This window comes from Dermacentor variabilis, chromosome 3 (genome assembly GCF_050947875.1).
Source record: "Dermacentor variabilis isolate Ectoservices chromosome 3, ASM5094787v1, whole genome shotgun sequence".
Classification (NCBI taxonomy): Eukaryota; Metazoa; Arthropoda; class Arachnida; order Ixodida; family Ixodidae; genus Dermacentor; species Dermacentor variabilis.
In genome coordinates this window covers 31,640,784-31,666,989 of record NC_134570.1, presented here as the reverse complement: position 1 = coordinate 31,666,989, position 26,206 = coordinate 31,640,784, and the positions used below count along the sequence as shown (strand labels likewise).

The 26,206-nt window shown below is 47.8% G+C and overlaps 1 protein-coding gene across 2 annotated transcripts in view; it reads right to left on the bottom strand.

Annotated features, from left to right (window-relative positions):
- Tmtc2 (Transmembrane O-mannosyltransferase targeting cadherins 2) overlaps positions 1-26,206 on the bottom strand; it is a 376,982-nt gene that overhangs the window by 296,550 nt on the left and 54,226 nt on the right. Inside the window, exon 2 of one of the 2 annotated variants that reach the window (XM_075684664.1) lies at positions 5,452-5,506. The exons of the other annotated variant lie outside the window; for it this stretch is intronic. The gene's annotated coding sequence lies outside the window, so the exon portion shown is untranslated. The remainder of the gene's footprint in view (positions 1-5,451; positions 5,507-26,206) is intronic. 2 annotated transcript variants of the gene reach the window in all.

Below are 26,206 nucleotides of genomic sequence, written 5' to 3'. Positions count from 1 at the left end.
TATTTTCTGTTAGCATCGTGCGCTTCACATTGTGCCGACACGCGAGAGGTGCCGTATAGAGGGTCGGAGACAATCCCAAAGCCGCTCGTACGTGTCAAAGGCGCTTTGCTCTCAGGATTGTATACGCACGTGGGAGAAATAATAGAGAAACCTGTCGACCGGTTTTTCGTCCTTGAGTGTTGCAAAGGTCGCGGCACAAATAATTCGTCGCAGGCTAGTATATAGAGCGCACCAGACACAAAGTGAACATTTCGAAACTGCAAATATTACAAACAAATCCATCGGTTGACAGACGCTGGTTTACGTCACGATGAAAGTGCGTTCCATCGTCCAATTTGTTCGTATATGTGGAAACTGGGGTACTATTGGCGAATGCATGGTCGAATCCCGCTGGTCTGTCAGCAATCAGCAGAGAAAGAAAGGAAGGTGATGAAAGGGTAGGGGCAATCGAAAGGAGGAGGGAGGCAGTATACTGTGTTAGCACTCGGCCCATAGTGCATTGCTTCCTTCGAATAATAATAATAATAATAATAATAATAATAATAATAATAACAAAACAATTGTCACTATAGTTTAGAAAGGAGGGTGGGCGGACAGCTCTATCGTTGAAGGCATCGTCACGAAGACTGTCACTGACGCATGAACTACACTTTCTTAGTATCCTGCACACTGGCTGCTCCAAGCTGTAACCTTCTTTATAAGTACTGCCAGACTAATACTCCACTTACATTCTAATAATAATAACTAATACTGGCAAAGCGCAGCGTAAGGTACAGCTACGGTTACCTGACGGGAAACGGCTTATTTAGCATGCCGAGGCCCGATCTCTTTTGGTGCAAGACTGTATATAGTGCGCGTAGATTTGAACAAGGTGAGGTCCCTTCGTGCGCACTATATTAAAGAACACGCCACCTCGTGCGGCGTTGACGATAAGAGTCAGACCTTTCCCAGGGAGTCTACCACAGAGCTGCTTCGAATTGACCCGCGAAGTTAGCCATATGCGTGTTTCAGTGGCTCCAAAGCAAACGCCCGTGTAAAACACGTGCCAAAGAACTTGAGCTGTTTGGCCTGCCATGAATGGTAGGATCATTTGCTCCGGACAAATGTCATACTGCGACCTTTCACGCAAAAACGCAGTCACATCTTTATTTAAAATTGAATAGGAATATAAATGGTGCCATAATTGCTTCATTTTCGTCAGCAAAACGCGCGGTGAGGAAATTTGAGGCGTAGCGAATACGAAGACAAGTAGGATGCAACGTCTGGGGCTCGCGTTTGCGCGGCTCTGAGTATAAGTATCACGTGTCGTTCATCTTCGATTTCTTCTTTTTCTTTCGTTATACGAGTAAAGTTATGTCGAAACTTGCCTGTATCTCAATTTGTCAGAACTGTTTGCTTTCATAATGCCTCGCAAAGGTCGTCAACTTATACAAGCTGTTTTGCAACGTCTTTTATCCGGTGGTGGTGGCCTCTCCAGAATCAACTTTGTCGTCTCTGGAAATTAACACCCTTTCTGTTTCTGTTCTTTCTGAAGACACGACGATGCCTTCAGTGATGGACCCGGAAGTAGATCCCGCTTCCGCGATTCCGGTTGCTCGATGCCGCCACCGTGCTCGCTGGACCGTGCGGAGTATCTAAACGAAAATTTCAGCGACGATCTTTGGATGTATGCAACACTTACTGTCCAGGGTTTTTCACAGTTTAGTGATTATACGGGCGGAAGACGTTACCAGGAGGAGAGAGAGAGAGAGAGAGAGCACGTGCCTACACGGCCTCGCGTTCGCAACGAGAACGAAGACGAAGTGCACGCGCACGAAACGATCCGAGCGGCACGAACAAAAAGCGGGCTACCTCGGTCTGCGGCCGAAGCGCATGGCTGCTCGAATCATCCAGGGCACGACGGCTCGAACATCATGCCAGCCCGGAGGAATGTAAACGGAGCGGCCTGATGATCTTAGAGACAAAGTTTTTGTTCGAATTGTTCGCCTTTCATTTTTTTGTCCGTTTTCAATTTTTATGTTTATTTTCCCCCTTTCCATTCCGCTTATGATCAATATGACATAGCGAATGGTAAGTACCACAGCTGCTTTCCTTTCGCAATTTTTTTTGTGCATAGCTTGCTCCACGGCACAGATGCATATTTCAATGAAAATGCGGAAGTCCTCCTCATGCAGGAGTTGGAGTAATGGCGTAGCGAGCTCATCGTCCATAAGTAAACGCATGTAACGCTGTTTTATCTGTTCGCGGCTTGGCACCTCTGGGAATCCTCTCGCGAGTAGTACCTCATTGCTGGGCACAGCCACAAGAGGGGCTCAATCTCAGCCGTAGTGCTGCTACTTGCCAATTTCGTGTCCTTCCTCAAGTATGTGAAAGCAATCGAGAATAAATTAAGTAATCAAATATAAGTGAAAGCTAAGAAAGTCTTAACGAACGACGACTACGTCGGGGCTGGTTGGAGGACAGGAAGGATCTGCCTGCACTTACATAGACTGCCGTCCACGGTGGCTTAGTAGCTATGGCGGTTTGAGACCGAACACGAGGTTATTGACCTCATTTCCGTCGGGGGTGCGGTCGTATTCCGATGAGTGCTAAAATGTTTCCGGTACTTTAGCTCAGAAACTCCAGGCTTCCAAAATTAACCTTGAGCACTCCGCTATATGCCGCATCTCTCGTGCACAGCGACAGTATTTTGAGGGGACGTCAAACACCATAAATAAATACAACCTGCACCTACGCGGTGCCCCGTTTTCTTCGGTAGCGCCAATTTATTACATTTTTTTGCGGTTCTAACAATATTACGACGGTAATTTTCTTTTTGGAAAGCTGGCATTGACGGACACCACACAGAGTTGAGAAAGAGGAAACCTGAAAGTAACTGCTGTAAATAGAAAAAGAAAGAATAAACGATACATACGCGCACTCGTTTTACCTACGCAAGAAATTTCAAAACAAAGACAAATATGCCGCCACTGACTCGGCGCCACAGTGAGGGTAGGAATAGGCGAGGCGGCCGTGTAAATACGCCCACCTGGACGAAGTCACGGAGACGACACGGCGCGCAGCTTCCCCGCAAAACACGCCGCGAAACCATGGCATGGCGTTCGCGTGGTTCGTTTCTGCAGCGAGCGAGAAAGGGAAGCGTGAAGGAGGGAGAGTGGGTGGCGAACGAGTATACGGAAGACCAAAAGTGTCCCCTCCAGTTCGGGAGCGGTGGGGGGGGGGGGGGAGGGGGTGTGCACCTACGACGACAACGACGAGCTAAGTGCTTCCTCCCTCGCACACGCCTGGACCGGTGTGCCGGCGGCGAGCCAGAGGAGACGGCCGATAAATCAATCACCAGGAATCAATTAACGCGAGAAACGGAGAGAGGAGGTGGAGGGGGCCATGGTGACAGAAGCGAGGGGTTCGAAAGAGAGAGAGACAGAGAAGGCACTTCAGGAAAGAACAGAAAGACTCCTCGAAGGTAAAACAACAATTGTGAAACAAGATGGGATGGGGAGGAGAAGGAGAAGGGTACTGCAAAGACAAAAAGACGTTGAAGTGAAACGGGCCGTAACTTGGACAGAAATGAAGATAATGTTATTGTTAACTGGAAAGGTTAGTCTAAATACAAGTCTTGCATACGACACCGGGTAGGGCATTTCATAAGGGATGAAGGAGAGGGTGTGAAGAAAAATTAGATAGATAGATAGATAGATAGATAGATAGATAGATAGATAGACAGACAGACAGACAGACATACATACATACATACATACATACATACATACATACATACATACATACATACATACATACATACATACATACATACATACATACATACATACATACATACATACATACATACATACATACATTATCTCGAGTTGGCGTGCTGAAGCACATTGCAACACAGAGACTACGGATAGCAAGGGGGAGAGGAAAGCGCAACACTTGGTCAGAGGTAACGAATGACGCCGATCGGAGCAGAGGGGATGGGGAAATGAAAAGTGAAATTCGTTGCTAAAGGCAGGTCACGGAAATCGTACTACCCACTGACGATCTTGCACTTGAGAAGGAAAATGTGAGAGAGATATAGAGGCAACTAGCTGGGTGACGACAGCAGCAAGAAATAAAAAAGAGAAAACAAAGAAAAAGAAAAAGAAAGCAGTCAAAGAAAGGTGAAAGAGGGTCAGTAAACCGTTTTCTATTAATTGGGCCTGGCTGTTGCCAAATTCCTCTTCAGCTTTCTCTACGGCGCACTTCTGTATGTTCTCTCTTTAATTTTTAGGCATTCTTCCTGCGAGCCTGCCGATGTCTAGAGACTCCTAAACAGAACAAAACTCACAGTGGGGACAAAGTATCGATTCTCACTCAAGGATCGAAAGTTCTCTCCTCTCCATACTTCGATATTTTTGTTTTTTAGCCGGTGCCTGTTCCACAATTTATTCTTCTATAGATATACACTGATGATTCCGCTTTTGCTCCCATTTCCGTTTCGTTCGCTTTGTTTTTCTCTTCTTTTCAAATATTTTCTTTCCATCGTAATTCGGAACATGCCTCGTTTTAGAAGGTCAGCCTAAGCGCAAGTTCCCAGAAATAGCAGCGGGGTTGTCGTGCGGAGACTCTCGTTTCCGTCGCCATTGTCATCCATTGTTCTAATGAGAATTTAATGGGTGAGGATATGCACGCATGGCTCGTCTCTCTTTTTTTGTTTCTCTTTCATCGCTTTCCTGCTCCAGTTGTCAAGGTCGTTATGTGTCACTCATTGCTTTCTGTCTTACTTCTGCGACTTCTACTTCGCTTCATAATGGCCGCTTGTGCTTTCTTCTCCTTTTATCTTCTTCACGCGGCGAATGAGATGGAAGATATCGCTCACATGTTGATAAGTGGGATGAGAGCCATGGTTTTACAATGGCTTACTTTTTTTTGAAATCCGTTCCAGGAAACGACAGCGATGGCGGCGGAGAGGCATACTTTTGTTTTGTAATAGCCCACTTTCGGAAATGAAGGTACAGTCTCTGTACAAAGAGAAGAAGACACTATAGGAACATGTATGTTATTTCGCCCTGGGCTGGGGATAATGTAGCAATTCCATACCGGCGCCATTCCTTTTCGCGCTTCGTCGGTGGGCCGAGCGGCGTCTGCTGACATTATCAAGAGGATTGCCTGGTCGTGAGCGGTGGCTGATAAGATAAAATAAAGATAGGATCAAGTGATATGAATAGTTAAATTACACCGAGCGTGGTTGCGTCGTTTCAAGGAACCTTATGACGCTCGAAAATTCAGCAAAGTGAGGATGTAGGTTCTCCTCAATCACTAGAGCTTTCGAGCATCGAGGATACATAGGGAAGGCGAGTGGACGTCATCACTCATTACTCATAAACTCGATCAGCAATAAATGTCTCAACGGTGCACACGACATCAATTTTCTGAGTCATTAATTCGCAAGACACCAAATCCACTTACACAGAGACAGAAGAGAAAGACGGGTCCAAGCCAGGCCAAAGCTTTGTATGCTCACCTGCAATGAAACAAGAAGACGAGAAACGTTTAGCGCTTTATCGACACCCATATAAAAGATTCGCGCTTGCTGCTTTCACGCCACGCATCTTTCATCGCGTGAGAAATCGCCACGATAAATGATGATGTTGAGGGCCGGAACGGAAGCCGATAGCCAATTTTCCTTGACTGCTTCGATAACTATTCTTCATTCTTTGCTAAACGTCTTCTGCGCTCTGCCTGCAGTTAATTCCACTGTAAGAAGGTCCACCAGAATTCAACGGAACGTCAAAAGAGGCAGGCTAGGTACTTATCAAAATTGGGCAGAAAATTTTTTTTTTCAAGACGGCTCAGATTTCACTACCCTGTTCTATCTCCAGACTATCGGCAGAGGAGAAGGAGGATCGAGTGTTGCTTAGCTTTGCAAATGTTTCCAACAACTGCTCTGCCAGAGCGCCATCTATCGAACGCAGTAGTGTCTGAAGACCTTCACAGTTGGTGTGTTAACACAACAACACAAAGTAACACAAAGAACGTAACAAGGAGCGCAACAAGCTGCGCGTTACTGTTGTTCGCTTACTGTTGTAGTGCCCAGTATGGCCTGGACTGGTCTTACATTGGACACATTTCATAATGCAAGCCATAAGTAATGCCACCATGGCCCTCTGTTGTGCTCACGTTGGTCATGATTCTATTGTCCCTTGGGTATCTTCTGAATTTCCCCTTAAACAAGAATACAGAATTTGCTGTTCAAACGTTTACTTGGAATTAAGGTGCAAGAGCTAAATTTCCCCATCGTTGATACTCATACAAAATGACCGATTTCAGAAGCGAAAAAAAAAAATCCTTCAAAATGAATTAACATTTCGCGATCATTCTATGCATACTTCGTGTGCATTCCATGTACTACGAATGCCCAGCTGTCGGAGTGTATGTTTATCGTTGTCTACGGTGCAGCTGTTAGTTTGGTCGGGACAGGTGCCATTGGTTATTCATGTTGGCAGTGTCGAACTCCACGCTCCAGCGAAGATTGCACCCCAGTAACTGAAACAAATCTCGAAGGCTGCGCTTTCGCGGGCTGCATGCGATGGCAGTTATCGGTGATGCCCGAAAAGGCGGTTATGACGTGTTTCCGATTTTACAATCACTTCCAGTGCATACTACCTGCAAAAGCACAGCCCTCGAAATTTGCGACCGCTAGTAAGAGGAAACGGTGCATGAACCATGTATCTGGGAACCAACGATTTTCCGAGCGGGAAACACGTCATGGCCTCTGTGTTTCAGACACCGCTTGTACCCTAACCCCGCGACACATGTTTCGTGTGCTATAAGGCCATATATCGCCGTCGCCAAGCCATGGTCTCTCTCTCTCTATATATATATTTGTGATTCCTCTTTTTTTTTCTTCAGAAAAGTCATATCAACTACACTATGCCAAGAACATGCCCTAAATAGGATACTTTTTTTTTCATCTTTCTCAGCAGAAGCAGAATTAGTTGTCTATACATAGAATGCGCAAAATCATTTCACCTACGTCTTTCTGACTGGGAGCATACGACATAATAAGCAACATAGTTAATGATTCTTAAAATGTTAGTTTCGCACGGGCAGCTGCGATACCGGCAAAAACTAAAAGCTTGCTACTTAATCTTGCCCTCAGTTATACAACCAGAAATACGTTTCGTGTGCCAGGCGCTTAAGTAACAACGACCGTAAGCCGCTCACCAAGTGACGCCACAAAGCACCGAAGCCACAGCGTTCTTCCTTATTATTTTTTTTTTTACGAACAAACTGTCTTATTCTTTGAAGCGCACAAGCAAGCCGGCATCTGTATTATTGTTCGTTTTTTCTGAGTGACTATTGTTTTTGCGACGATATTAAGTGAGCCAGACTGCTAGTACGAGTTGGGAAAAGAAAAAAAAAAAATAACCGGTGACGGAATTCCGAGACCGTCAGGGCGCGGTAATTCTACTTTCTTCTTCAACGATAAAGCTGGTGTAAAGGTACTGCTGCGTGACGCAAAAGAAAGGAGACAAGAAAAAAAAAAAAAGGTGAGGAAAGAAGGCGCCGCGGTGACAATGCTGCATCAGATGTAGCAAGCAAGAAATAATAAAGGAATCAATAAGATGGAGAGGTGAAAAAAAAAAATTGGACATTGAAGGCAACGGACGACAGGAATTTAATTTAGCGAGCGCCGAGAGCTGCATCAAAGCGTCAAAAAATAAAGTCTAGGGAAATATTTTTTCTTTTTTTTTGTCAGTAGCACTGTTCGCACTGGAGAAAAAACAAAAATCCGGCAGTATCTCTTTTCTTCTAAAACTTGCGACTGATTTAGATTTATAGTGCACGGGGTTTGTCTCACAGCAACAGTCCCTGCCATCGCGGCCGTTAGAAAGTTTAAATAGAGCCGCCCTTCAGACTTTGCTACCAAGTGCGCGTCTCTCATATAGAGCGAGTGAATTGAGCCTCAGAAGTCAAAGTGGGCCTCTTGTGTTGCGGCTGGAGTCCTTGTAGTGTAGCGCGATACCACCATGGCTGCGAGGAGCAGGAGGAGTGTTGCTGTCCGCAGTCGCGGACCCTGCGCCAGCCTCGCAAAGCCTCCACCCGAGCGTTACTCATCAGGTAACGCATACAGTCTGAATCCTCTCGCAACACATGGAGGTAAAACTAACCGCGAGGATGGATTTGAACCAGGGTCGCGACATGGTGCGAGCCATGCGTCCCAGCTGAACTTGTTATCCCGGACCGCACGACTCACCATTCACGCACCATCCCTGTTTACAGCTCCGGCTACGTGGATGAGTTAGACAGCCGTCGTATATTACACAAGAGTCTCCCCGGCGAAGTTAAGATACAATGGTACGCGCACGCACAAAAAAAAAAAATATATATATCCGCGGCTTTCTTGAGAAGGGACTTTAATTAAAAATAGAATGGCGAGAATCTTCAGCTGACAGCTTGCGACACCAGCTGCGACTTCAGTGTCAGCGTGACAGCTGCAATATAATACAGCTGGCGCGGGGAACTTGCGCAATCCTCTTGGTGCGCATTTCGCCGAGACAAGGCGCTCAGACGTGTCGGTGGGCTTCGGAGGAACTTGAAAGATCAGCACAAGGGTGAAATGGATTCCAGCAGTCGTGCTTACATCCTCTGGTGGTTAAATATTTTTAACTCAGCTATGCAAGACAGAAAGTATGGAGAGACACAGCCCGCAAAAATCCGAAAGAAGGCCCTCTTGTTGGTATTTACGTACTTTGCGTGTAGGGATACCGCGCGGGTACTGGTATGGATGGCCGGCGTACGGTCACGGTGATACGTAACCGAAACATGCCTTAATTAAGGGCCTTTCTTGCTTTTTCTCTGAATGGTGCTTGAGACTTCTGGTAGGGGGGTGTCTTGAATGTACTAGCTTAATAAGAATTCGATGTTTGCTCCCTACAGCTGGTGTTTGTGAAAGTTATGCCGCTATAGAAGTGCTTGCGTCGCCAAGGTTAGATTTGACGGGGACTGCACGTTGAAGCAATTTAGCATCCACGTAAAACAGCGAGAGACGTTTCCGTAGTTGCAGCTACGCTTTGGTGGTTCAAGATTGTTATAGAAAATTGCATTTTCTTTTCTTTTTATTTTCATTTATCAGATAGCGTTTCCACGCAACGCTCATGTGACCCCTCCAGACGGGATTGAACGCAACAGTTCAAGGGTCACGAAGGCAGTGTATTGAGTGTTTAAAGTTTACATTTCATCCTTTATCTGCAGCTGTCAACCACACTGCAGCCGAGCAAAGTCTCGTGCACATATAAATAGAGCGTACATGCACGCGGCTCTCATTGTTCATATTTTTTATAAACTTTATATTTTTTGGTTTAGTACCAGTACTGTATATTGCACTATATGTGGTAGCACACGACAGCACAGCATGGTAAGCATATAACGGCATAGCCTCACAAAAAAGGTTAAGTGTATCTCGCACGTGCTATATAGGAGGAAAACAGGCACCGCCCATACCTCGATTCGCTGCTGCAAGATCAGGCGCCACCGTATATACTATAGCCGTAAAGCCTAATAACACGCTCTCGTACCCCGCTCCCGTATTCACTTTACCAGTGGGCGGCACGGCACACACATATGTTATAACTATAGACCTCTCACTAAGCTGCACGAACTACGACGTTCATAAAAACACTTTCTCCTCCCTATCTTACATACATCGAGGCTAAAAGCCTCACCGGCACGTAGCTCTCACAAACGCGACCATCGCCGATGCCGCGACGTAATACCGCCTGCGGTGTACACACACGCATAGAGGCACGCGCGTACGTGGCTCGCAGTAGCTGCCGAGTGGCGTAATAGATCGACCGCACGCGTTTGCGGAGGCGCGGCCGCCACACCCTGCGGAGACCGCACCACGATTACTCGGTCTCGGCTGGCGCACTGCCACCCGTTCGTGGCGCGGCGCGCAACGGGTTTGCCGATACGGTGGCTGCCGGCGCGGGGTGGAACCGTAAATCACGGGACGGTACATACACCTCGGTTGCACCCGTTAGCGGGCGCCTTAATTTATTCGCTCCGAAACGTACGGCGGTGATTAATAGGCCGCACTTTCTTACCGCGACCGTTACCGTAAGTGTTTTCTTTCATCCTTATCGCAGAAGGAGGTTTAGCAGAGCTGCCTCCTTTGTTGTATTTAAGCGGGGCGACTTCGGTGTATGCATCACTACCGTCGGTTGCGGAGCAACCGTAACAGTGCCCTCAGCGTTCCTCGTTTTTGTTTGTTTGAAACTCTGGAACACGGTCGTAAGTATAGCTATCGTGGCAGTCAAGGGGCGTATTTGAGCGTGTTCAGATCTGTCTTCGGGCCACGACTGTTTAATTACTTCCGCTCTATTGTGGCGAACACTGGGTTGGCTTGTTTTGCAATAAGCATCGGGCCCTTCCGGGCCCCTGGATATGCAGCGACGTCAAGGCAGCGGAGATTCGCAAAGTCGGCGTCATATAGTGCAGGTTGCTCGAAAGGCGAGCACTATGGTTAACGGTCGATTGCGACGGCTACATCAAACGCAACGTCCCAAATTTTGTTTGCTTTCTCTGTTAGGTTATTTCATTCTTTGTGCAACACCTGTTGACCCACTCTTGGCAGTTCGCCACTTAAACGCAACATGGCGCTCCTCGATGCCGCTGATGTCCCTGCATATTATAGTAGAGGAAGCCTGAGCAAGATAGTGTGTTGTGTGCTGTGGTCACTCCGGGCTCACCTCCCTCCCTCCCTCCCTCCCTCCCTCCCTCACTCACTCGCTCGCTCACTCACTCACTCACTCACTCACTCACTCACTCACTCACTCACTCACTCGCTCACTCACTCACTCACTCACTCACTCACTCACTCACTCACTCACTCACTCACTCACTCACTCACTCACTCACTCACTCACTCACTCACTCACTCACTCACTCACTCACTCTCACTCACTCCGTAATGGTGGTGCGGCCAATTTGCAAGCTTTGAAGGACTTGAGCTGTTGGGCACGGCAGCAGAATTAATGTAGCGCCAACGGCGTTCAAAAACGACAGTTAACGTTCAAACGCCGGCAGAGCGTTCTACAGCATCGACCCTAAGCTAAAGTGTTCCTGACGAGCGGTTTTTACTTCAAGCATACCACGTACGCTGTCGGCCGGCTTTCCGGACAGATAACCAAGAAAACATAGAGGGAGTGTCTCGATGTAAAAGTCGGCGACGTTAATTCGGTCCAGAAAGGAAGGTTTGTCTTCATGTCATCAGTAACGGTATGTGGGAGACCCGACAATAATGACGCGCTTTGCATCCTTAAATATATTAGAGAATAAATAAAAAATACCGTATAAAGAACGACCGTTCCATAAAAGGGCCCGGACCGCGTCCTCGTCGATGCTTCGCACACGACCCAGCTGAGCAACGAACGGTGTACACCGTGGGAAGCGAGTGAACCCTTCATGTTTCGCGACCTGTCCTGGCCTGCCAATAATATCCATTAAGGAAGCGAGGCGCGCATAGCTCGTGGACTGATTACTGGCTACGCAGCCGCTGTTCCGCGCGCGGCATGCAGTCACTAATATTTTGGTCTACTCGGGCAACTTCGCCTTTTGTTCTTGCCTCGAGCAAAACAAGAAACAGAAGCAGAAAAAAAAAACTAGAAGTGCCGCGAGGGAAACAAATGACAAGGCGGAGTGCTCGAGAGGTTGCAAAACTCATTACAACTGCGGCGCGGAAGCCGCGCTAAAGCAAAGGACTTCGAGCGCCCGAGTCCAACTTTGCTCAGCAGAGCGCGACGAACGACTTTCTTCGCAGACAGAAGGAAGCAGGCGAAGGGGAGTGCGCATCAGGAACGAAGTGCGTTGAGAAATGCGGACGGGCCCGAGTCGAGGCGGCGGCGGCGGCGACGACAAGCGAAATGGTGTACGGGCGTTAAATATACACGACGGTGAACGCGCGCTTGCCTTCGAGCCTGCGCAAAGCGAGCGGTCGAACCGAGTCGCCCGATTCGGGCGGCCTTGCTCTCCTCAACGGCTCTACAGTGTATGGTGCGGCACGCGGGGCGGTCTTACGGTAAGCCTTCCGCGAGAACAGCCCGGAGATGGCGACGAGGAGGAGACTATACAGAGGCGTTAGAAAAAAAAAAGTGTTCTTTCTGGCGACCTTCTTAGAAGCGCGACCTTCCCCCTTTTCCGTTCCTTGTATAGCTTATTCTTATACAAGTGCTGAAAAAAAAAGAAAGAAGAAAGAAGAGAAAGAAAGAAAGAAAGAGATCGGAAGGAAGAACAGAGGCTCTGTGGCCGCGGCTGTTGTAATTTGGCCTCGTTAAGCCCAGGCGGTAATGGAAGACTCGGGGTGGTGTGCAATTATTAAGACGTTCGCTCGCCCGCAGCTTTGGCGCTGCTCGCTCGGCGAGAATTCTCGCTCTTCGCGAAACGAAGTGCGCGGCGGTGCGGCAACATTTTTTTTTTTCTCGCGTGCGCGCTGTGTGTAGACACAGTGCGGATGAAGAAGAAGCCCTTGTTCGGGCGCGTTATATCTTCTTGGCGAGACAGTATATAACCGTCCTCGAGCAAGACATAGAGACAGGGCACGGAAGGCAGGCGCGCGAAGCAAGCGGAGCGCGCGTCTCCGATCCGAGAAGCGCGCGCGCAGATAGACGGAAATTGGCTGGAACCAGGGTCGAAGGTTGGCTTCGTTGCGGCTCGGTCGCGTTATATGCTCGCGCGCTAGTTTCCAAGGTGGGTTCCGCTGAGTGATCCCCGTTGCCGCTTGTTGGAGGGAGACGAGACGCGAGTCTTCTCTCGTGGCGGCCTCACGTATGTATATATGTCTCGATTCCAGCAAATGTTTCGCCGTGCCTTCCAAGGCGATTTCACTGTGGCCTCAGTGGACGGCCCGACTGAACATATATTAAGTGGTGCGACACGCGGTCCGCCGAGGTGGAACTGCGGGAACGAAATGTCTGGAAAAAAGAGTGAGGATAGAGAACGTGCGACATGGGGTAGAATATCGGAGAACGGTGTTTAAATGTAAACACCAAATCGAAATTCAGTGACCGCATCAGTTAGTCTATATCAATCAATCAATCAATCAATCAATCAATCAATCAATCAATCAATCAATCAATCAATCAATCAATCAATCAATCAATCAATCAATCAATCAATCAATCAATCAATCAATCAATCAACCCGCCATAAAGGTCACCCATTGGGCGCCTCCCGAAAACTTAGCTGACATTCCGTTAGCTGTTGGTTTCTCATATTATATAACAAAGCTTCAAACTTTCAAATTGAAGCAGCCTGTAAAAGCCTGCATTAGGTACGTCAAGTCCTGCCTCACCTGTGAATCCCACGATAAGGATGCTATGGAGACGGCTATCCGAATGCTCTAACGACACACCGATGCGCTCCAGGCGTCCTTTCTTGAGCCACTTATTCTTACTTAATGCAAGGAAAACATTGATTCTGCCCTCTCACATATCCTTGTCCTTACTGCGTTGCATAGTTGCGAAATCGAAGAGAGAAAGATTGAGGAGATCGAAAGGAGGGGGGGGGGGAGGTAGAATGAAGACGATGCCGATGGCTACAGCGGGAGGCGACGAGCGGTCGCCTGAAAGATTTGACCTTCGACGTCCTGGTGAGCCTCGCTCTTTCTGTCTCGCAGCGGCGCAGGAGGCCCCAGAGGGAGAAGAAAAGCCTTCTGGCTGGAAATGTTCGGGCTCACTTTGGCCTCTTCCCCTTGCCCTTTGTCTCTGCGCGAAATGGACGCCATGCACACGCCACACATCTGCACGCCTCGCACTTAATAACCGTAATAACGCGCCTGCGGCGGCGGCGGCGGCGGCAGCGGTCGGTGTGGGGGGAGGGGGGGGGGGCTCCCGCACGCCTCACACCGCTCGTCGCCGCATTCTTGACGATCGACCCCAACCACCACTAGCACCACGAGTGTCGCCCCCCTCCCCTTAGCCTCACCTCCCCTTCCCCCCCCTCACCCCGTGCCCCTGATCGCATCCCACTGAGAAATGTGGAGAGAAACCTGGTCTTTCTTGGCGCGGATCCTAGGAAGGTCGAGGTCGGCGCCAGATAGAGCTTTCTGTGCCTCCGACAGAAATTCGTGAGGCTTCGCTGAAAGAGAGAGAGAGAGAGAGAGAGAGAGAGAGACGAATGGTGCCCACAATCGGTGTAATGTATCCTCATCTTTGGGCTTTGGATATTCCAGTGTGTCTAGGATTCCCTGTGGACTTCATTTACTCTCTTAACTGCACTCTAGATTTTCCGAGCCTACGCCATGGTTTCACAATTAAACATTATTTTTCTTATTTTAAATACTATTACTTGAAAGGAATAGCCGTCACCATTAAAGCCGACTAAAGCTCTCTCTTTCATTTAAACTTTAACAATGAAAAAGGAACTGCGTTCATTTACCTGTACTTTCTTTTCAACAACAAGTCAATCTTTACTTTCGCTGTCTTGGGAGCTTCAGATTAGAACTAAATAGTGGGAAAGCGTGATATTGACTGTTCAGAAACCAAAGAGATCCTTTTCCTTTCATTAATTGCATTGCCCGAAGAACCTGTTCTTTCTGATTGCTTTTCACACCTGCGGAAGAAGGCTTTCTGCGGTGGCGTATGGTCTCATGCATCCTCAAGTGCTCCTTTATCCGCTTTACACTATTATATGGGCCTTCTTCCTGATGTGCCACGGCCTCATGCGCGCGAGCGCGCGCGCGCGCACGCACACACACACACACACACACACACACACACACACACACACACACACACACACACACACACACATATATATATATATATATATATATATATATATATATATATATATATATATATATATATATATATATATATATATGTAATGAATGTTGTAGGTACGTTGAGTGTAAAGAATAACACAAGGCCTTGGCACATCAGGGAGAACGCGCACATAATACTTACTGTAAAAGAAGATTTGCTTCGGTATAACGAAGCAAATCGGCAATTTGCTTCGTTATTCCGAAATTATGATGCATCAGAAATATAGATTTTATGCACGTAAGTACAGACGCCGATCGATATTTATTACACGGAAAGGTGCCGCAGAGTTTTCCGAATTATCGGGCAATCGAAAAAAAGCAAATTTGAATGATTACACAATGGTCGAGCGACGCTCGCCCACTCGCCGATAACGTCGGACTATAAGCACGTCTTAAAGGAGGGCGCGCGGCTGCGTATGCGCTCAGCCGCGCTTACAGCCATGGGCAACCACGGCCGAAGCGCGTGCCAGAAAACGCACCAACTCCCGCCTCCCCTCCACCCATCCCGCGCATCGCGAGCGCTTGATCGCGTTGATGCGAGCGAGCTCTCCCTTTTTCCCTTTACTCGTGCGGGAAGGCAGCATCCTCGTGAAGCCACTATCTTTCTTGCCTCACCCTCGCACACTCTCACTCGGGCCTAAAGCACAAAGCGCGCGGGGCGCAATGGGACCGTATCGCAGTTGGACTTTTTATACCGAACATGATGCGGCTCCACTTCGGTGGTCGCTTTTGTTGCGCCGTGCGCGATTTCAGAGGTGCGTTTGCAAGTAGCCGCTTGTACTTGAGTCATTTGACCATCTGCGTCGGCGGAAGTTTCGATTTATGGTCGGGGCATTCCTTTGCGGCGAAAGCGAAACTTTGTTGTATCTGAATCGCACAGAAACACACTTCGTTGTAATAAGTGGTGTTCTATGGACAAGCGGTTATGAAAAGTTAAATACGCCGTTATATATATATATATATATATATATATATATATATATATATATATATAGATATATTGCGGCCATTGAACCCTCGATCAATGTTTCTGTTCTGTTCATCTTAGTGAACTTATATTAAGGTTAACTTCAGCATAAATCCCACGCTAGCGATCTTGCGCTCGACGGCGACAAGCGACGCGATGGCTGTCGAACCCCAAGCAAGCAACGGCTTTGCGCGACGCTTCACCGGTGTTGCCAGTATGAGGACAGCAAATATGCGTCGAAACTGGCGTGACGCGTGCATTTAAGTTGATGCATTTTGCTCTAAAGAGCAGCATAAATACTCGATAGTGCAGCTGAAAGCAACAAACCCTTCGGCATTCCGTTTAACTATGAATCAAATACGGCACACGTTTAAGTATAAACCCCATGCAAGCGATCTTGCACGCGACAGCGACAGGCGACGCGATGGAGATGGCTGTCGCGTTCGCTCGTCGCCTACAAGTCGTACCCCATGAGAGCGATGACTTCGAGCGACGTCTCCCCAGTGTTGCCGGTATGAGGGCAGCAATATAGGCGCCGAAACTAGCGTGACGCGTGCTTTATTAACTTAAGTTGATGTATTTTACTGTAAAAAGCAGCATAGAATATTTCTGAGTCTTGCAGTAGGTTCTTACCCTTGCACCTATAAAAATTCAATCGTTTGCTCGTTCCGTGCGACAATCGGAAGTACTGGAGTTATGTACATCCAGTACCGGCTTTGCGCTATTGGCTAGTCGCTCATAGCACTTCCGGGCGACGAGCGACGAATTCTAGATTTGCAAAACCGAGCGGTCGCGCGACAAGACCGAGCGATCTGTTCAAGCGACGGCATGATCCGTCGCGCGAACCCGTCGCTCGTCGCTGTCGCGCACAAAATCGCGCTAATGGGGTTTAGCCTATACCCAAATCATGTAGGGACATGTGACCAACCTATGCATGTCCGTGTCCATATAGAGCAGTTCCTTCAGCCTTGTGCGCCCCCAGCGTGTTGTCTGCAGCGAAAAAAAAAAAAAAAAGGTTCCGCATCACGTCCTCCCATTACAAGTCGCACAGCGCGTAAACGATTGTTCGTGCGGCACATCTGGAACCACCCGCGTTGCTTACACGAAATGAAGGTGTATTTAGTGGGCGCTTTAGTTTACCACGCACTCGGGAAACTTCGGCTCGTCCTATAGCCGCGTGCAGGCTTCCGTCGGAGACTCGCGTATACGAGCAAAGCCCCGCGAAGTCGCTCACAGTGAACGGACTCGAGGGAACACTGGCGATACTAATTGCGTTCATTGCGCAGCGATGCATTATTCAGAACGCGTGCGTGCGCGAAGATGCACGTCTGCGAAAGAGAGACTTCCGCGCCAGATGAGGCGACAGCAAGCGCGACCGTGCCGCAATTAACTCGACCGTCCCTCGCATCCTGCGACGAGAGAGCCGTCCCAAAGCTTTCGTCCTACGTGCACTGATCCTCGAGACAGACTCTGTACGTATATCGAGATGCCGCCATTTTCTCCCTCTCTCTGTATCCCTCCCTCTCTTTGTCTAGGTCCCTGTCGCCGGCCAGGACGTGAGACCTGGACGCTTCCTCAACCCTTTGTCCGAGGCGTCGGGGCGCAGTGACGTGGTCGTGACGTTAATATATGCCATTCCGATCCGCCGCGTCTCCCGGAGCCAGTACAGGCGGCTCTAAAGGGGAGACCCGTCTGCTCGGCGTCTTCTTCCGTCCTTTCTTCCTTTCCCTCTTTCTGTCTGCGCACGCACCTCGAACACACATGCCCGCGCACATGCTGCACAATGATATACACTCACTGGCAAACACAGACGCACGCGGGCGAAGCGCACACGGAACCCTGTACTCACGCACACACAGGCACACCACATACATACACGACACAAACACGCACTCGCGCGAGCGCACAACCACATGGCGCGCGCTTTCTTTCCCCCAAGAGAGCGGTCTCATTAGAAGTGATCAGGAAACGGCACCGACGAGGAGGAAGCAGAAGGGCGAGGGAATCGGGCCGCCGCTCATGACAAATCGCGTCTCGCATGCTCCGGACGCGGGCCCGCAAAGTTGGCCGCAATTAGACTGTCTCGAATCGCGCGCCCATCATTAATTTCTCGGACAATGAGAGAGAAATTAGGGACATCCCGTAACCAATGTTTCTTTCCTCGCCGACCTGGCCTCAAGGGGTCACTGATCGACGACGACGACGATGACGCTGCTTTTCTTGTACTTCCAGCGGCAAAGCCCACGACGAACCCCCGCCACTTCCTCCCCCTCTCCCCCTCTTTTCATTCCCCTCGCCCCCACTTCCCCGGCTGGGTTTACGTACGCTTCTTATTTTCCCTTCTTTTGTCTCGTCTGGCTCGTATTCTGACACTGCTTCGGCCCTTCTTTGAGCTTGTTTTCCATGTTTCCCTTTCTCGGGTTTGATTATTCGTGTGCGTGTCTCGGATTACGCCTTCCGCTTTCGTCTCGCCCCGTCTTTTCCGCCGTACTTCTTCTTCTTGCAGCGTACGCGCGGAGCCTGCTGGCCTTTCGCGAGACCGCAGCGCGGTGCTGACAATATGCGCATTAGGAGTCGCGTAAACACGCTGCTTAATGACCGCCCGGACACCGGCGGGTCCGGTGGCGCTCGGCCGTGGCTTTGCGTGTGGTATGAGCCTGCCGAGAAGCAAAACACACGTATGCGGCGCAAGCGTTACATTCTCTTGCACGTGGCAACGTCATTTACTACAGATTACTATTCGGATTAATGTGTTATTATCTCCGATGTGGCAGCTGCGTTTTCTTGAATACGTACTGCTCGAATCATCACTGCAGTTACTGTTTTATTTGTTTTTATTTTCTTTCTTTTTTCTATATTCGCGTGATTACTGAAATATTATACTGCCTGCAAAGTTTTCGTCAAGATTATCAAGTATCATGTGTTAGGTAGATTCGTCCAAAAAAGACCGTGTTCTAATTTACTGCATAGTCAACAGGACATTGTGGAACCTGGTGAAACAATAGTTGATAAGCGGCAGTTATAGTGTGGCAAGCGCATTACAATAGCGAAAAAAAAATTATATAAGCTCATGATCATGTAAGACCATGATGTAAGCATATTTCGTATGCCAGTTGCACGGGAAAGGTGTATTTGCAGCAGCAACCGGGACCAATAGATAAGTCATTAGATGTGTCTTTCTGTCTTCGAGAATTCGCGTTATCTACAGTGTCATTCTGACGCCTTATCAAGTACGATCTTCTTAGTGATAATATGAGGAACCATGTTGTCATTCAACGTGAAGCCGAAATTGAGAACGAACGAACGAACGAACGAACGAACGAACGAACGAACGAACGAACGAACGAACGAACGAACGAACGAACGAACGAACGAACGAACGAACGAACGAACGAACGAACGAACGAACGAACGAACGAACGAACGAACGAACGAACGAACGAACGAACGAACGAACGAACGAACGAACGAACGAACGAACGAACGAACGAACGAACGAACGAACGAACGAACGAACGAACGAACGAACGAACGAACGAACGAACGAACGAACGAACGAACGAACGAACGAACGAACGAACGAACGAACGAACGAACGAACGAACGAACGAACGAACGAACGAACGAACGAACGAACGAACGAACGAACGAACGAACGAACGAACGAACGAACGAACGAACGAACGAACGAACGAACGAACGAACGAACGAACGAACGAACGAACGAACGAACGAACGAACGAACGAACGAACGAACGAACGAACGAACGAACGAACGAACGAACGAACGAACGAACGAACGAACGAACGAACGAACGAACGAACGAACGAACGAACGAACGAACGAACGAACGAACGAACGAACGAACGAACGAACGAACGAACGAACGAACGAACGAACGAACGAACGAACGAACGAACGAACGAACGAACGAACGAACGAACGAACGAACGAACGAACGAACGAACGAACGAACGAACGAACGAACGAACGAACGAACGAACGAACGAACGAACGAACGAACGAACGAACGAACGAACGAACGAACGAACGAACGAACGAACGAACGAACGAACGAACGAACGAACGAACGAACGAACGAACGAACGAACGAACGAACGAACGAACGAACGAACGAACGAACGAACGAACGAACGAACGAACGAACGAACGAACGAACGAACGAACGAACGAACGAACGAACGAACGAACGAACGAACGAACGAACGAACGAACGAACGAACGAACGAACGAACGAACGAACGAACGAACGAACGAACGAACGAACGAACGAACGAACGAACGAACGAACGAACGAACGAACGAACGAACGAACGAACGAACGAACGAACGAACGAACGAACGAACGAACGAACGAACGAACGAACGAACGAACGAACGAACGAACGAACGAACGAACGAACGAACGAACGAACGAACGAACGAACGAACGAACGAACGAACGAACGAACGAACGAACGAACGAACGAACGAACGAACGAACGAACGAACGAACGAACGAACGAACGAACGAACGAACGAACGAACGAACGAACGAACGAACGAACGAACGAACGAACGAACGAACGAACGAACGAACGAACGAACGAACGAACGAACGAACGAACGAACGAACGAACGAACGAACGAACGAACGAACGAACGAACGAACGAACGAACGAACGAACGAGAAACGTAGCATCGCTGTGCTTACCGTATAGGACGAACTATTTATTTTTGCATTGTAGTCTCCTGAAATATTCGTTTAGGCTATTGAATCATCACAGCTTAGACGATGACTCCTACACACTTGATGGGTCTTACACACTTGGTGAGTGACGCATGTACAAGCACATCTAATATAGCCTATAGACCGTTTTATCGGCGAGGATCAATGCTCCGTGCCGCTGTCCTCCTCGCACTATAGTATATATGTGCGGATCGCCGTTTCTTCCTGCGGCAGTTTGGAACGGTAGTGATGTTATTGCTATTATTGTGATTATAACGTGTTCCGTCTGTGTTTCCTGCGATGTCAGATGACTCTAGGTCAACGGGCTACCACTGCGCCGTATTCGGCTGTAAAAATAACCTTTGGAAGCGTATGTGAAGTGCATCTTCAGCCGCGCCGACTCCGTGGACTCCTCCCCGATTTGGATTACGAGCCTAGACAGAAAGCAACTGACGCCGTCAGCTTCGTCGTGTGTGTATCCAGAATTTTTTTTTCCACTGAGGGCACAGCGACGATCTCGACACCCATGATCAAACTGGGATATGAACGAAAGGTGCGTATTCGAGTCGGTCAACTACTGCGCATGGCCGACGAAGTCTTCTCTTTCTTCGTGCACGTACATTAAGAGGAAGCTTTAGCTCGAGTGCTCCTATCTAAATACATGTAAAAGGAGAATTCGTTTTTCTCGGCAACCACTGCACCAAATTTGACGAGGTTTGTTGCATTTAAAAGAAAAACTTAAAATCTAGTGACTGTTGGTTTCGAATTTTTGAGTTAGGTCGTCAATCTTTTATTAAAAATTGGCGAAAATCAAAAATTTTCAAAGAACGAAACTATCACGTTTACAACTCTGTAACTCAACCACTAAGAATGATAATACAATTCTGTGAATTGCATCTAAAAGTACATCCATAGCGGACAAAATTGATATGTTACACATGAATATAAAAGAAATTAATCATAGGGAAATACAACTTTTGTAAAACCGTTGTAACCAACGTAACAAATTCATGTAAGATGTAAGATGACATATTGAATTTGTCCGCTTTGAATGATCTAATGGATGCCGTTTACAGAACCGCGATATCAGTTCTTGATGCATAGCTATCAACTTGTAAACTTCGTGCTTCTATTTTTTTCAAACGGTCAAATATTTGAAAATCGTTTTAAGAAAATTCAAGCCCTAAATCGAAATTCCGCTTCCAACAGTCACTAGAATTTAACTTTCTCTTTCAAATGCAACAAATTTCATCAAAATCGGTCCAGGGGTTATCTCATAAAAACGTTTTTGCATTTTACATGTATTTGAATAGGCCGCGTCGGAGTTGGGCCCGAGCTAAAGCTTCCTCTTAAAGTTATTCTGTTCAAATGTTTTCCAAGATTATCATGCTTGGCAACTAACGTTCTGATGGAAGTTTACCGAGGTCATATGAAAACAGTATGTGCCGGCTAAGAAAATGAAGGTGCGTCCCTTTCGTTTTGCATATGACCAAAGCTATGCCTATACCGTGAGCCGGCCGCCCCAAGTTCACACAGGCTCTTCCGTGCTTTCGAATCTCGTTGGCAAGCTGCCTGACCGACGACGCCAAGACCCTCCCCCCCCCCCCCCTCCCCATCGCGCACTGTATTACTTCGAAAAGTAAATTTCCTGCTGCAGAGAGCACGTTTTTCAGTTCTCTCGAGTCAGCGAGCTCGGTGCCCTTGCCCATGGCTTGCACCATGCACTAAAGACTCAAGAGTGCGCGTATTTTTTCAATGCGTCGCGCGCGTCTGGGTGATGGTGGCACATTCACGGTCGCTGTCATATCAGGTCATTTTATCCACGCAAACGCCTCTCCGGACGAGTTATCTTGCAGTTCATTATTTTGTAAAGCTTTACGCCCAGGCGTCAGGTAAACAATGCCAAGAAAATCGTATCACAACCATTTTAGGAGCACAAAGCAAGCAAAACGTGTTTCCCCGGAGCTTCGTTATAGTTACCTGGATCGAGATGCACGCTGGTGCGGCGCACCACGTTGCACATGGAGACACCTATGGTTGTTGTCACCTGGGTGATACCATAATAGAGTTCGCAGCTAGACACACAATAACAACACGTTGCACATATGTAATGTGCCGACAATATTCACGCTCGACTGGCCTCTTATTTCGATCGCGGGCAGAGCTGTGGCAGCGCCTCTAGGCCCGTCGCCTTTATATATTTCAGTTATATAGAAGCTCAAAGCTTAGTAACGGCACGTTCAGAAGTTTGTCAATCGGAAAAGCTTACTGAGACGTCACAGAAAAACGCGACAACTTGGTACTCTTCGCCAGCGCTATCTCACATACCAGCATGGCGTCGAACTATAGATGACGCTGTGACCACAAAATGGCGGCGCCATCAATAACACGGTCCTTGGACGCTAGTGCAGAAAAGCGATTGACAAGTTCTGCATCCTGCGACGCATCTTTCTAGGTGTGCTATAAAGGATACTGAATGCATTATAGGCGCCTCTGACAATTTCTCCTTTATTTTTTTTATTGAGGCCCTAGACGAAATATACGTGAAAAAGAAAGAACTAACACGAGCGGGAAGCCGTCGTAATATCACTAGTGATTGTGCGTGCTGTTGTGACCGCACACGTTCGACAAAAAGTAAACGAAAACGTAACAACAACAAAGGTTTTGACCCATTTGAGTCGATTATTACAGCGCCTTGCGTCTACGAATCGTCGTTTCCGATTTTCCGGTGTTGCATATGTGTATCGTCAGCCGACGTGACGTGGTCATGAACGCATTACGAAACTCATTGTAAGTGAAACAAGAAAACTAGAAAACAAGAAAACAATCGCGCGATACATTGCTGAGCACTGTTTCCAGCTGCCGGTGCTCAATTTCAGATCACTCACTCACTCACTCACTCACTCACTCACTCACTCACTCACTCACTCACTCACTCACTCACTCACTCACTCACTCACTCACCCTCTCGCTCACTCCTGTTACCCCTTTGTTGACTCGCTCCAAGTGCTAGAGGTAGGGAAAACGGCTCAATTTAGTGAGCGGCTCGGAACGGCTCAGTTCACTAAAATGAACAGGTTAATTCACTTGAACAGATCACCGGCTCACTTTAACCTGTAACATATGGTATGCTTTAAGAAAAGGTATGCGTTAGTAGAATAAGCTTGTTATAGGCAATTTGACTATGCTTGGCGCCTAGTCAAGTCAAGTCAAGTTTATTTACAACATGTACAGAGTACAGTGTTGAAGGCCACCCTGGCAAGAAAGCTGTAAACATACAGCTTGACGAGGCCAGGGGGCCACCACAAGGCAACATCGGTATCGCGCACATCCGCAGTACAAACAATAAGCTTTCGTAAGTAGCTTCATTAATACAACACGTGGTATATATCCACTTCCCTGGGCATGAATAGATCTTGATACATGAATAATCATTACGAGCGCATTGAAATTCGGGTGAATAACATTAGCGCCAGGGGAATATGTACTGTTACACTTTAAAAAATGAACATTATTAAAAGCAATAATAAAAAGGAAGTTAAGCAACAGTAAAGAATGTGCACGTGCAACTTACAAGCAATGAAATGAATATACATGTGATGAGTACATTCTGAATAGGTATGGAAACCAACTAATTTACAAATTTCAAACAGTTAGGTGAAATTTATCAAAGACAGAGATATCGCGCAATAGCATGCGTGATAGAACCGTATCTCCATTTACGCACTTCTGCAGTTGATTTAATTGCGCGAGTACGTTGTATGTCAGGGTTTGCATTAAGTAATTTGTTCGATGGTGCTTTATCATCCATTTTTCCGATCCTCGTGTTACACGGGTGCTGGGTCGTTCTGCGAGGGCTGACACATTTTTTTAGGAATTGTATGGTTTTTTTTTATCTGCAAATTGTAATTGGTGTAGAAGACGGTATGCGTAAAGATCTTTGACGTTAATTATTCTGCTTTCTTGAAATAACGGTTTTGTAGGATGTAAATAGTGAATATTGTGAATACAACGAATAGCTTTCTTTTCGAGCAGCAACAGCCTGTTAATGTTACGTTGTGTAGTCGTAGCCCATACTAAGGTGCAATAGTTTATATGCGAGCGAAAAAGGGAATGATAAAGCTTTTCGCTTTTCGGCGGGGATTACTTAATGATTTCTTATTCTAAAAGCGCGATACTAATACTATAATTACCCTTTCTTTTGTGACATTGGCGATAAAATGCTTCTCATACCGTAAATGATACGTCACTGAGTGACGTATCACTCAGTGACGTATCTCACTTAGTGACGTATCTCACTCAGTGACGAACAACGTATCTCGCCGTGCCGACGACCGCTGACAAAAGTGCGGTGTTTGCGAAACACTAGCACGCAATAATCAAACGTTGGGAAAGCGAGATGTTTGCGTGATCTCGCCGCCGTGAGCCAACGATTTGAGCGGAGCTGCACGATAGCGGACCGGAGCTGGGTGAGCGTTACGGCAGAGGACAGAGACCGAGCGGCAGCCGAGTCTGAGCCTAGCGGACTGGAACTCTAACCAACGCGGTCGAACGCTTGGAACGCGGAGAACGACCGAGAACTGCCGAAGTCGCACTCAGAAGAGCCGGCCGGCTCAAACGGATTTGCTCGGCACGGCTTCCTGCTTAAAAGAACTGCCGCTCACTTTTACTGAACCGCGCCTCACTCGTTCCTTAGGATGAGCGGCACAAAAGACCCGGCTTGCTGTTGAGTGACCTATCTCTACCAAGGGCCATTCATTCTCGTTTTCTTTGCAAGGACAATGCGAAAACCTCTCCCATCGTTCAGAAATGCGCTTTTGGTCTCAACGTTCTTCAAATGTCCATTTTCTCGTATATAAGAAAGAAAACGCTCAGGGAAGCGCGAGAACAAACGAAGGGGGTAGCGTTTCGCTTCTCACATTATTCAACGCTTTTGTGTAGGGACTGACTCCATGGTTCTCAGTTACGGGACTGCATTCCAGAAAAAGAGGGCCGAATGCGAAAACGCCAGCTAACTAAGTATGTGTCGCAATATAGGGAGAACCCTAATTAACCCGAGTACATAAGCAGTCTTCCGCCACGGTCTCCTTTACAAGTCGGCCAAAAATGTAGAAGGTAACATACAACCAAATAATTCTTCTTATTAATAAAGGGGCTCTGCCACACCTTTTCTCTAAACCATGAGAGGACGCTGGCTACGACGTCAGCGACGTCGGCAAAAGAGAGGGGCGTCGAAAACCGCAGGAGAGAGTGAGCGATCTATTATGCGAGATTGTGGGCTCCTCTTCACAATGTCTTTCTCTCTCCCTCTTTGCTGCCTGCAGCGGAAAAGGTGTTGTGCAAAACAAGGCGACCATGACCGCCGCTGGGGCGGGGATTTGGACGCCACCACTTGTCTTGCATGTTCACGGCAGCGCCGTCTGCCGATGGCGAACGTTTTCCGACCATGTTGAAAAAAAAAGTTGCGGCGCTGCTTTAAAGCTGCACTGTAGTAGTCTATTCATGCCGCCGTGTTCGCATGGTCCAAGAGCTTTCCTGCTTAGTGACAAAAGCAAAATTGTAAGAGTGCAAGGCACGCTTCTGCGCCATCGCTGCAGGTTGAACGACATCACTTTTCAGGGGTTACAGAAACAAGTCGGTGTATACTCCTGCACGCAGTGAAGGGTTCGGAAAGTACCAAGTAGCAACAACGAAACCGTT